Source organism: Macaca nemestrina, chromosome 10 (assembly GCF_043159975.1).
Source record: "Macaca nemestrina isolate mMacNem1 chromosome 10, mMacNem.hap1, whole genome shotgun sequence".
In the NCBI taxonomy this organism is placed as follows: Eukaryota; Metazoa; Chordata; class Mammalia; order Primates; family Cercopithecidae; genus Macaca; species Macaca nemestrina.
This window is the reverse complement of record NC_092134.1, coordinates 3,222,124-3,235,716: the sequence shown is the minus strand read 5'-3', so window position 1 is coordinate 3,235,716 and position 13,593 is coordinate 3,222,124. Positions and strand designations below refer to the sequence as shown.

Here is a 13,593-nt window from a genome sequence, read left to right as displayed (position 1 = left end):
CCAGAAACCCATTTAATTAAAAACATACTTACTTATGTTTTTATGCCTGATACTTTCAGCAGCCTTTTGGAAGCATCAACTGAAAATATATGGGATGAATGGTTCCATCATGAAGGAGCTCATATTTCAGGTATAAAGAAATGATTTATATGCATGCAAAAGCTAGAGGAAAAGGCAAAACTGAACAAACTGTTCCTCAAATTTTATTTTATTTTATTATTGGTTTTTAGAGATAGGATTTTGCTACGTTGCCCAGGCTGGCCTCAAACTCCTGGACTCAAGCCATCCTCCTGCCTTGGTCTCCCAAGTAGCTAGGACTGCAAGTGTGCACCAACACACCTGGCTGCCCCAGATTTTAATTAAAAATTCCAAAGGGACGCAAGAAAGGCTCAAACCAAGTGTTGATAAGTCTGACAAGTAGCAAAGATTATATTTCAGCCTCTCTGGCCTGCTTCTCAACCACCTCTCTTCACTCTCTTCTCCCTCCTCCTTTCTCCTATCTAAACCCGTTTTAACAATGGATCTGAAATCAGCCACTGTAAAGCAACATTCTCTGATTCCAATTCTGATTTTCTGTGTTCCAAAGTGAAAACATTCCATGATCAAAAATGTTGAGGAAATAGTGGGTTCGAGAAATTAAGACACAATTTCTCACTGCAGGACTTAGATTATTTAACACAATGGTGTGTATTGTGAGTTTGCATTTGTCAAGCATCTTCGGGCACAGAGAACTTAATTTCCTGGAGAATTCCACGGTGTTGGTGTTGTCTGAAACACACACGTCAGATGCTCCCCGCAGTTGGAGAATGACTAAAGGACTCCAAAAGGTTGGCCTTCTAGGGGGTTTGAATTTTAACAGGTGGCAAAGCTGTCAGATGGAATCTTCATCCTCAGAAAACAGGCCAATGGAACTACTTTGAAGGCACCAGAAGTCAGTCTGCCAGCCCATAATTTCAGGGTCTGCACATCGGTTGCCTGGAAAGGAAGTCACATGAGGATTTCCCACAGGGAAAGCTGGACTGCAGGCAGGCCTCAAAAACCTGTTCGATCTGAAGAAATATGGAAACACTGGAACAGCCTTTCAGGCAGGGGCAAAAGTGCCAACAAAAACGTGCAGCAGAACACACGGAGCCCATTTGGACAGTGCCACTCGCCCTTCAACACACAGGTGCACCATCTGGGATCTTATTAAAATGCAGCCCATGACTCCACCAGTCTGTGGGCTGGGGGAGAAGGACAAGAACTTGCATTTCTTGCCCGTTCCCAGGAGATGTGATACTGGTCACTGGACCACCCCTGGGATTTAGGGAATGGTGAAGCCTGCCGGTCTTTGGAAGTGGGGGGCAGGAGTGCTGCTGTTAAATGGCCAAGACCACAGGTTTCCTTTGTTGAAGAAATATTTTTTCATCTCCTATTGTATGCTGGGCACCATGCTAGGTGCTGAGGATATAACAGTGCAAAAGACAGACGTGATCTTTGTACTCACAGAGCAAATTCAGTAGGGGGTGACAGGAAATAAATACATCAGAGAGAAAATCTGAGACACATGCTGGAGGATCAAAGACAAAAACAAAACCAAGAGACAGGACAGAGGACAGTAGTGGAAGAGTCAGCCATGGAGAGGGTGACCAGGGGCACCATCTCTGAGGATGGGGCATGCAGCAGGGTTGGAGGGGAGAAGGGCTGAGTGGCTAGAGGAGCTGAGAGACATGCTGGGGTCCTGAAGACCACCCTCAGGTTGGCTGTCTCACTGGAGGACTCACAGGACTCAGCGTATGGTTGCACAAACAGCTGGGACTTATTATAACAGAGGGTCAGACCACAAAATCAGCAAAGGACAAGGGTACACAGTGGAAGTCAGGGCAAGTCAGGCTCAAGCTCCTAAGAGTCCCTCCCCAGGGAGTCACACAGGAGGCACCTAACTTCTTCAGCACTGAGCTCTGACAACACCTAAAGTGTCCCCTACCATGGAAGCTTGTCAGAGACTCAGCATCCCGAGTTGTTGATATGGTTTGCGTATCAGTCCATTCTCGAGCTGCTATTAAGAAATACCTGAGACTGGGTAACTTATAATGAGGTTTAATTGACTCACAGTTCCACACAGCTGGGGAGGCCCCAGGAAACCTACAATCACGGTGGACAGCACCTCCTCACAGGGCGGCAGGAGAGAGAAGGAGTGCCGAGCGAAGGAGGAAGTCCCTTATAAAACCATCAGATCTTGTGAGAACTCACCACCACGAGAACAGCATGGGGGAAACTACTTCCGTGATTCAAGTATCTCCACATGGTCCTGCCCTTGACATTCAGGGATTATTGCAATTCAAGACGCAATTTTCAGGGGACACAGATCCACACTGATATGGTTTGGCTCTGTGTTCCCACTCAGATCTCATGCTCACTTGTCATCCCCAATGTTGGGGATGGGGCCTGGTGAGACGTGGATCATGGGGCAGATTTCTCATGAATGGTTTAGTGCCATCCACTTTGTACTGTCCTCGAGGTAGTGAGTGAGTCATTGTGAGATCTGGTTGTTTAAAAGTATGTGGCACCTCCCACATTTCTTTCTTGGCCTTGCTTTCCCCATGTGACATGCCTACTCCTCCTTCACCTTCTACCATGATTGGAAGCTTCCGGAGGCCTCCCCAGAAGCAGAAGCTACCATGCTTCCTGCACAACCTGCAGAACTGTGAGCCAAATAAACCTCTTTTCTTTATAAATTACCCAGTCTCAGGTATTTATTTATAGCAATGCAAGAATGGCCTGACACAGTTGTTTTGGGGGGCTGGTCATGTGGACATCTCTGCCCAGCATATGCTGAAATTTCAGACTCCTAGAAGAAAAGCACGTGTACTGCATAAGCCATATTGTTTATGCAAAGAGTTTAGTCATGATGAGCTCCTTTCATCAGTTAGGGAATGGTGAGAGTCCTCCTAAAACCCACATTGCCATGGACCAGCCAAGGGCCAGCCTTGCCAGCAGCCTTTATAAGGAGGGTGGGCTCAGACCTGTGATGCAAACTCTTTTATGCAAATTGGCCTTTCAGCCATGATGCTCCCTCTGTGCAAGGGCCCCAGGGAAGCAAAAGCAGGATGGTCGGGAACACAGAGGCAGGCCAGTGTGTTCGGAACTCAGCTGTAGGAAGAATTGTGGAGAGGAAGCAGGTGGAGGTGGAACTGAGAACAAATTTGAGGTTCCATCACTTGCTAGCCACGTCACATTTAACTTCTCCAAACCTCAGTTTGTTCATCTGTAAAATGGGAACAATCCCTATTTCACAGGGCTTAATGTAAGGTATTAAGCAGGGTGCCCAGATATTTGTTAAAACATAATATAGTAAATCTTATTATCTGTTTTAAATTGAGGGCTGATTCAATCTCATTCCCACTAAAATAACTAACATGAATAGAGGCCTCAGCATGAGCCACGCATTGATGTAAGAAAGTGCTTCTCATCGGTGAAGTCATCCCATCCTATGACAGCCCTGTGAGGGACACTCTACTGTGGGCCAGTTTACAGGTGAGACAGCTGAGGCACAGAGCACTGGTCCAAGATCACACAGCTATTGAGAGCTGCGCAGGAACTCAAACCCAGGAAGCCCACCACAGCATACACAAAACCAGCTGGATTACCAAATTTCAGTTCATACGGAAAAGTTTTGAAGCAGCTTTAATCTTCTTCCAGTAATGGCTCTCAACTTTATTCCATCAAATCTCTTTCTACTATATAGCAGGCTCCATCATCAATATTTCAGGCAACTCCATAATTTTTCAGGCACTTTTTGATTTCTGAAAAATGTTTACTATGGCTAGGAAGACTCAGTCCTGTTCAACCATATTTTAAGCTATCAGCTCCTAACCAATGTTAGATTATGTTACCAACTGAATGCTTGTGCCCTCCCCAACCCCTGGAATTCCTATGTTGAAGCCCTGGCCCTGAGTGTGATGGATTCAGGAGGTGAAGTATTTAGGAGGTGATGAGGCTTACATGAGGTCACAATGGTGGGGGCCCACGGGGGATGGGACCAGTTTCCTTATAAGGGCAAGAAACATCAGAGCTTCCTTTCTCCACCATGAGAGGGCCCAGCAAGAAAGTGTCCATCTGCAAGACAGGGAGAGAGCCCTCAGCAGAAACTGAATCTGCAGACACCTTGATCTGGGACTTGCAGCCTTCAGACCGTGAGAAATAAATGTCTGCTGTTGAGCCGCCCAGTCTGTGGCACCTGTTCCACCACCTGAGCTGACTCTTACAGATTAGCCATTTGAAGGCCCAGATGGGTAAGAGGATCCTACTCTTCCATCACCCTCCCACTATCCAGCAAGTATTTCTTCTACTGCTGAGGCAGAGAGCGGGCGAGCAAGGCCTTTTTCTTTAAGGGATGGCCCCTGGATAACTGGTTGCTCTCTGTTGATCTTTAACAACTTTCCCTAGTTGCTCACTTTATTCCTTTAGCACAGATGGGCAGTCTTTTTTCTTTTTTTTTTTTTTTTTCTGAGATGGAGTCTCATTCTGTCACCCAGGCTGGAGTACAGTGGCACGATCTCAGCTCACTGCAACCTCCACCTCCCAGGTTCAAGCAAATTCTCCTGTCTCAGCCTCCCAAGCAGCTGAGATTACAGGTACAGGCCACCACACCCAGGTAATTTTTGTATTTTTTTTTAAGAAGAGATGGGGTTTCGCCATCTTGGCCAGGCCGGTCTCGAACTCCTGACTTCAGGTGATCTGCCCGCCTTGGCCCCCGAAACTGCTGGGATTACAGGCATGAGCCACTGCGCCCAGCCCATTTTCTTTTGTGTCTCCCTGGGTTGGCGACTGTTTCAGGCTCAAGCTCCTCTCCCATCCACCAGCTGGGCAGTGCACTCCACCGCTGCTGTCCCTCATTTACTCATCAATTTCTCTGCTAACAGGGTTACTGGCGAGAGGCTTAAGCTCCAATCACCTTCCATAATGTCCTCTTGACCCATCGGAGACACCAGCCTCCCCTGCCGTGCCCTGGGGACACGAGGCCCTCCACCTGCACTCTCCCAAGCCCGGTCTCTTCTCTGCCGCTTCATGCATCTGGAGCCACTGTGTGTGCTGCTGGGTGGGTGGATTCTCCACTTTCAGACAATTACCCAGGAGGGGCTGCATGGTATGGGGTGGACTGTGCCCTCGGGATGCCCACCGTGGCTGCCATCCAGGCTACACACAAACATTCCTTCCAGGCCGACACTTCAAAGTGAGGGATGTAACCAGGTGCAGTGGCTCACACCTCCAATCCCAGCACTTTGGGAGGATGAGGCAGGAGGATCACTTGAGCCCAGGAGTTCAAGACCAGCCTGGCCAACACAGCAAGACCCTATCTCTACCAAAAAAATTTTAAAAAACTAGCTGGCATGGTGGCACATGCCTATAATTGCAGCTATTCATGAGGCTGAGACAGGAGAATCGTGAGCTCAGGAGGCAGAGGCTGCGGTGAGCTGTGATTCCGCTACTGCACTCTAGTCTGGGGAACAGAGCAAGACCCAGTCTCTAAAAAAAACCAAGTTAATAAAAAGTATAAAGTCAGCAGTGATCCTGAGATTTGCTGCATCCCTGAACTGTGCAGAAGAGCCACATGTCACTTTCAGGTGACAACTTCAAGGGCCACACGTGTCCCCACTGTGACTGCAGGAGAAGGGGCCAGGAGGCAGCCTCCATCGGCCTGAGTCCTTGAGTGACCCTCAAAAGAGAGGCCCATCCTGCTGACCAGAGCTGGGCACATAGCATGGGTGAGAAATAAATCTTCTTTGGGTTAAACCGCCTAGAGGTGTCGTATGTTTTGTTTGATACAGCAATGACATAGCTGATTTCCTGACAGAAAAGAGACAAGGAGAAACAGCCCACAGTACACTGACAAGTTCCCTTGAGTCAGCCTTTCACCGCGCCTGTAGCTCCTCATGTCTCTAGTGGTAAAGGCACAGAATGAGTTCAGCCCGCCTTGCTCCTGGGACACAAGAAGAAAAAGATCTCCTTTGAACTTAACTTTGTGCTCATGAAGTGCTGGAATCCTCCCGCTGTGACAGCGACCCGGTCAGGAAAATGATCCCAATGCCCCACACCAGAAGGTATTTACCTAAAGAATTTCAAAAGCCAACAGATAGGGATTGGACTGGATTTTGTAGGTATGGACACATTTTAGCCTGGTAACAAGGTACAGAATGGACTAGCAGGGCCAGAGGCCTGAGACAGCAAGATCCATCCGAGGACTGGGTGAATCGAAGTGTCGGGAGAAGCTTCGCTGGTCAACCAGCAACAAGGATGGAGGAAAAAAGGAAAAAAGGAAAAAAATCAAAACCCTGCTTTGACCTAGTTGTGAAAGAAAAATAGAGTGAAAAGCTGTTTGACGATGTCTTTTCTCAGAAGCTGACTAAATAAGTCTTGTCTTGAACTGAAATGCAAAAATAAAAAGGGTCTGTGCTAATAACTATTCTAAAAATTACACTATAATGAAATATGCAAAATACTAAATTATGGACTGATTTTAGTGATCCTTATTTGGTGGTTCAGAAGGCAATTTAACATCTCATAATAATCACTCTTAATAATAGCAATTAATAATTAAGCACGTCTCTATATTTGGTCTTCTGCTAAGCTCTCTCCAGGCGTGACCTTCTTAAATTCTTAAGGCTGTCTTATGCAATAAGTGCTATGATTATTCCTATTTTGCAGATGAAGACACTGAGGCTTGAAGAGCTAAGTAACTTGCCCAAGGGCACCCAATTAACAAAAAGTCCTCTCCAGTTTCTAAGCCCCAAATTCATGGTCACACCCTGAGGCAGAACGCTGGAGCACTGGTTAAACACTGCAAGCAGCTGAACCAAGAGGGGCTTTCTTCTCCCATCCACGGTCCTCATATAAGCAAGGAGTAGAATTTGCACAATACTAATGGGTATTTTGCAACTTGTTATCTATTTTAGTGTTATGGCTGATTAGACTGAGTCCACAGTAATTTCTGTCCTTCCTCATTAGCGGTTGCTGGAACCCAAGTTCTGAGCAGGTTAGCAAGCCTGCTGTATTTCCCACTGTGACAGTTCACTAAATTAAATTTCAAAACATTCCTTGCCATAGACCCAGACATCCTTAACAAACCAATTCCAGCAAGTCTCAAGTGTAAAAAGGTGTCTGAGGAAGTTCTTGTTTGTCACTGGAGAAGTGAATTTTTAGCCCCCTCACCTCAGTGAAGTGCATTCCGAGCTAACAGATGCAAAGTGCTTGGAATTATGTTTTGAATGTGAGTATGGAAACTGAGAAAGCACATCCATTAAAAAATAAAATATGTATAAGCTGCCTGCTACAGCCACGAAGTGATTAAAACCATCATCTTCCTAAAGAAATGGGCCACATATTTGTTTCTATTAATGTTAATAACTTGCTAACTAATGATAAATGTATGATAATTTATTCTAAGTAAAATGAAGTGTGCCCTAAAGACAGACTCTGCAAATGAAAGCTTATGCTCACCCAGTTTACAGCAGGAACATTAATAACTTATTCTTTTACTGCAATGAGAATGATTGTATGCAAATCATATGCAAAGATACCCACAGTAGCAAAATAAAGGCTAAGCAGGGGGCCTGGGACAGAGAAATTATTGGCAAAGGTTCTGTGAAATGATCTCTCACCCTCTTTGCAAAGGCTCAGGAATTCATCTCACAGAGCCAGAGCATTTTCCTTAGCTTGTTCTTTGGGCATATTTAAGATTCAGGATTATTAGTCTTTGCTTCTCCATTACATAAATAGAATTAATAAAAGCCACCTAATGTTATATTGCATACATTTAGAGATCATTAAGCCAAACTATTTTTGTGAATTTAGAAATTATGTAATTATTATCTGTATAAATAATGTTAACAATTCTGATTTATCCATGCAGATAAACCCCAAATATCTATTAGCATTCACAGCAGTTTTCCTTCCCCTCCCAATATCACAACCATTACTTATTATGTTGGTACAATATGAGCACTCAAATTAAATTCATGTTATTATTTGTGGGAGATATGGTTGGTTGGCTACTCAAAGACATTTTATCCTCCCTGTGGGCTAATGAGAAGTAAGGAAGAAGAGAAGAAAGGGAAGAAGGAGGAAGGGAAGGAAGGGAAGGAAAGGAAGGAAAGGAAGGAAAGAAGGAAGGGAAGGGGGGAGGGTGGGAGGAAAGGAGGGGAGAAAAAAGGGAGGGAGAAGAGAAGGATGAAAGGTATCCTCTAGAGGAAGAAATTATTCCAAGAGAGAAACAGGCAAAATTCTCTATCCCAGAGCCTTCTGCACCTTGCCGTTGAAAGAGGTGGAAGGGTATGAAGCCATACTGTCGCTATGAGGTCATGGCTGAGGGAATTAATTGCAAGAAACCAATGTGAATCTCCAACACCACTGTGCTTCTGAACCAAGGATGCTGGCAGCGACCAATTTGTAGACTTCTTTTTATGTGAGACAAACAAGCCCAGAGATGGCTAAGGCTCTGTTGATTGAATTTCCTGTTATTTGCAGCCAGTGACATTCCTAGCTGATATGTTCTTCCTATAACAAACCAGTGGCATCAAAGCACAATGAGAATCAGAAAATGAAAAAAAAAAAAAAAACAGAATCATCGCTATAATAATCGTGGATATTATAGAGTTCAGTGGCTCTTCTGAAACATGATGGCCACAGGGATTGGCATCACCCCAGAAAGAGACACTTCCTTCCTCTTCCTATTCCTCTTCCCGGGAATTTAGGGGTGGTAGCAATAAAGCTTGTGAAATCCAATTCCACTACTGAGTACAGCACAATTTTTGCTATGACAAATGTGCTTTTATGGGATTGGAAAGGTGGAGAAGTTGGCACCCAAAGCTCCCCTAAGGAATGACACTAAAGCTCGCCAAGCACACCACGTCACCCAAACTCAAGGTTTCCCTGTCTACAGAGGTCATTGTCTGTCCTGAGCCACTCCTGGAACAGTCTCCAGACCTTGGGTAACAGCTGAGTCACCTCAGCCCCTTGGTTTTCATTCCTGCTTCTGCTAGGAAATGCCAGGACCAAGTCTCAGGTGCAAATTGAAATGAGGCTAGAAAGCTTCACTACAGAGCATAGGAGAGGGGGAAGCTTTTGAAGCATCCACCTTGTTGCCTGAAATAAGGGTAGGTGATTCTCCACACTTCATCTGAAATCACCCAAAGTCAAGAGGGCAAAAAGTAAGGGTGTCTTTTCTGAGAAACCCAGAGCTTTTACCATCAATGAGAACGACGCCCACCCAGGTCAGATCGTGGACTGCTGCAACCAGCTGAAACAAATCTCCAGCTAAAACCTCAGGTTTTAAGTTTGTTTGTCTCCTTTCAGGCTATATTTCATTACTTACTTGTGAAAAAGAATCTTGAGTGTGATCTCACTCAGCTTCAAGCCTCTCAGATACAGAGTGGCACAGAACTCAGGCTCTGAGCCGTTTCCTTAGACACAGGGTATTTGCACCCGTACCCACATCCTCCAACTGCAAATTAAGGCTGATGGCAATATCTACTCCAGTCAGTCACTGGAAGATTGAAGAACCATATACATACATACACACATACACATACATACATATATATGTGATACACACACATATCCATCAATACATACAGACACATGAGAGAGAGAGAGAGAGCGATGACAACATACACACTAATCTGTCATCCAGAAGAGCTGTGAAAGGAAAATATCTTGGGCCCCCAAAATCACTAAAATCTAAAAGGAAAATTCATGCTGAGAACTGCCCAGAACAAACCTGCCTCTCATTCTATTCAAAGTCATCCCTCTGCTCATCGAGACAGATGCATATTCGGATTGCCTCCTTTGGAAAGGCTTACCAGAAACTCAAAAGAACACCAGCTTTCCTCTCTCACCTACCTGTGACCTGGAAGCCCCCTCCCAGCTTCCAGTGTCCCCGCCTTTCTGAATGGAACCCATATCCGTCTTCCATACATTGATTGATGTCTCCTGTCTCCCTAAAATGTATAAAACCAAGCTGGGCCCCGACCACCTTGGGCACAAGTTGTCAGGACTTCCTGGGGCTGTGTCACAGGCACTCGTCCTTAACTTTGGTAACTAAACCTCCCGAAATGCCTGGGCCTTGTCTCGTCATTTTTCTCCATGTAGAAAGCACTTTATAAAAGTTAGTTATTATTATTACAACGATTATTTACAAACTCAAACCTGAGTGTGTAACTCAGGACTTTCAATAATTGGTGATAAAAAAGTCAACTTAGTTGGGTGTTCAGTTGAGAAGTGATTTTTACTACTGCATGCTACTCAAATTTCTAAGTCAAGTGTCGGAGACACCCCAGGACTCTCTGTCTGGCTCCGCTCCTCCCCTTCCCTCCCTCCTAGGCTCAGGCTAGGAGCTGGCTCCACCCACAGGCAGACTCCTCTTTCCAAGGTCTTTCTCTCCAGGCTTCTAGTTTCTAGAAGTTCCACCACGAGTCCCAAAATGGAATCTCACTGGCCTGGTTACTCCTGCCCCCGGGGTCATGTTGAAAGGACACAAAGATAGATGTGTACCCGCCCCCCACCCGCTACACCCTTGTTCTGCTCTCTAATCTTTGCACATACCAGAGATTTCGTAAGTTCTGTGAGTACCTGGTTTTCTGCACGTACCAGAGATTTTGTTTTGCACATACCAGAGATTTTGTAAGTTCTGAGGCAAGGTCACAAGACGTGTTTAAGTAAGATAAACTCTTGCTGCCATAAACCTGCTCTCCCGCCTCAAAGTTTGAACCAAAATATCAGAAATGGCAGGAACCAATCATAGTTAGCCAAATCGCCTTGTTCAAACACTAGCCAATCGTATATCTGATTTGTATAATAACTCTATGCCCACTTTTCTTAGACTATATAACATTGTTCGGAGCTGAGTGGGGGAGCTCTCCTGCCCGTCTCGTTTCACGAGCGAGGGAGAGTTCCAGGTTCGAACCTGTAATAAAGATCCTTGCTGCTTAGCTTTGACTCTGGACTCTGGTGGTCTTCTTCGGGGAATAAACGGTCTGGGCATAACAATGTACCCACCTCTGGAGCCAGGAGCGGGGACCCAGCCCACTCACCCGCACATCACTGAAGGGCTGAAGAAAGGTGGTTTCCCAAAGGGAACTCCAGACCCCGACACCCAGAGAAGAGAGAACAGACGCTGACCTGGGCACTGACAGATGAGCTTTCAAGGCTGCAGTCCTTAGCGCAGACAGCCATTGTCCCTCCCACACACGCACACCACTGAATATGCAAATGCGATTGTGTGTGTCTGCTTCCATCACAAGACGCAATGATGTTTTACACAGAAAGACTGTGCTCTTTGAAGCCAAGTGAGTGTGGGTTTGAGAGGCACTCTGAGGCCCGACAGCTTCTGACCCTGGATGGGGATTATGCACCCGGTGCCTCAGCTGGCTCGGCTGTGAAAAATAAAACAGGGTGGATTCCAAAGGAGACAACACGTGTGGATGCTTTAGACCATGACCTAGCGGTTTTCTCTATTATTCTGTATTCTAAGGAATACACAGTTAAAACAATGATTAGCCACCTGCATCTAGTTTCAGTAGAAAACAGCTGGATTTAGAGCCGACAGACCTCACAGCTCTTCTACTGACCAGCAGAAAACCAGAGCAAGCCATTAAACCCAGGGTAAGCCCTCCAGCCTCCCAACAACCCCCCAGGCTGTTTGTGCAGGACCTCCAACTAAGCATGCTTTGTAGCATTTTTTTTTTCTTTAAGACTGAGTCTTGCTCTGTCACCAGGCTGGAGTGCAGTGGCACAATCTCGGTTCACAGTAACCTACGCCTCCTGGGTTCAAGAGATTCCCCTGCTTCAGTCTCTGAGTAGCACCACCATGCCCGGCTCTTTTTTTTTTTTTTTTTTTTTTTTTTTGTATTTTAGTGGAGATGAGGTTTTGCCATGTTGGCCAGGCTGGTCTCAATATGCTGACCTCGTGATCCGCCCACGTGAGCTTCCCAAAGTGCTGGAATTACAGGTGTCAGCCTCTGCGCCCAGCCGTTTTGTAGCATTGTTAAAGGGTTGGAAGAAGGAAGAGGAGGAAGAGATATAGAATAAGGGAAAGAACAGGAGGAGAGGAAAAAGTGGGAGGGAAAGAATGAGGAGGAAGCGGAGGAGGAGGAGATGTAACAGAGACCACGTGTGTTTTACAAATTATATATATATATATATGTGTATATATATATACACACACACATATATGTAATATTTTTGTAAAGGGATATATCATAAACATATATTATATGCTCTAACATGGTATATAACATATCAAATAGGATATATATTTACTACATAGCTCTTTACAGAAAAGCTTGCGGACCCCGCACTAAACCACGGAGCCTGTTTGCTTATGAAATGGGGAGATGACATCCTCCCAGCTTCCCCCATAGGGCCACTGGGAGCATCAAACAAGATGATGCATATCCGAGTATTTTTGTGGCTTCTGCAGCGCTAGGTCCATGCCAGCATGGCCACCTCTGCCTCCTCCCAGGCCCCTGCCCCGCAGGTGAAGGGCTGAGGTGCGCAGGCTCAGAGATGGTGAGGGGCCGCTGCAGGGATTTGTTCTGTTCCGTCTGTCACTGCTGCCCCAAACCCAGCCATGATCTGAGAGGAAGGCTTTCTTTATGGATCTGTCACTTTTCTGAATCCCGGGGAAGTCGTTCAAAGGCACCGTCTCCAATAATCCCACTTTTTACCTGTCAGAGAGCTTGTTTTGAATTTAGTTTCAACCCCTTCAATCCAAGTTCCACCTTGCTAAGAACTAACAAACTCATTTAACTCTTTCTAGCGATCCGCCTCTATTCCCTACCTTAGCTGGTCACTCTCAGAAAGTCACCCTTGACCTACGGGATTCTTCACACTGATGCCTCTTGCAAATTACAAATGCCTCTGGCCGATGTCCAGACTTTGACCTTGAAGATGCTCGTGCCTGAGTCCAGGCTGTCCTGTGGTTTAGTGTGTGCTCCACACACAATTCTACTTGGCTTTCGTAGGCCCCGTACATATTTTTCCAGATAAATTGTCCTTGCATTTACGCATGACCCGTGCAACTGAATTGTTTTTAATACAGACCTCCAGTAAGCCACACTCAGACACACACAAAGGCAAACCTTGTTCCCTTTCTGCTCTTGTAATTCCCTCCTTCACCATTAAAGAATATTTCTGGGCTGGGTATGGTGGTTCATGCCTGTAATCCCAGCACTTTGGGAGGCTGAGGTGGGTGGATCACTTGAGCCTAGGAGTTTGAGACCAGCCTGGGCCACGTGATGAAACCCCATCCCTACAAAAAAATGAAAACAAACAAACAAACAAAAAAAGCCAGGTGTGGTGGTGTGCACCTGTAGTCCCAAATACTTGGGAGAAGGAGGTGGGAGGATTGCTTGAGCCCAGGAGTTCAAGGCTGCAGTGAGCTATGATCACGCCACTGTAACTCCAGTCTGGGCAACAGAGCACGACCCTATCTCAAAAAATCAAAAAACCGAGAATATTTCTGTTTCATTTCACTCCTGTTTTTAATGTGAATTTGTGCTTTTTCTAAGAATAAAGCTCTACCCATGTGAAATTCACAGCCCTTTGCCACAGGCA

At 45.7% G+C, this 13,593-nt stretch overlaps 1 protein-coding gene and 1 long non-coding RNA gene across 4 annotated transcripts in view; both read right to left on the bottom strand.

The window, feature by feature from the left end:
* Nucleotides 1–13,593, bottom strand: part of LOC105495413 (transmembrane protein 132D) — an 830,003-nt gene that overhangs the window by 748,041 nt on the left and 68,369 nt on the right. The window contains exon 1 of one of the 3 annotated variants that reach the window (XM_071070797.1): nt 11,070–11,820. The exons of the other annotated variants lie outside the window; for them this stretch is intronic. The gene's annotated coding sequence lies outside the window, so the exon portion shown is untranslated. Of the gene's footprint in view, nt 1–11,069; nt 11,821–13,593 lie in introns of those variants that run through there. 3 annotated transcript variants of the gene reach the window in all.
* On the bottom strand, nt 993–11,162 carry LOC139356599 (uncharacterized). Its single transcript, XR_011608662.1, has 3 exons — nt 11,035–11,162; nt 9,880–9,977; nt 993–8,535 (listed from the first exon to the last, which is right to left on the bottom strand). It is a non-coding gene; the product is annotated as an uncharacterized lncRNA (long non-coding RNA).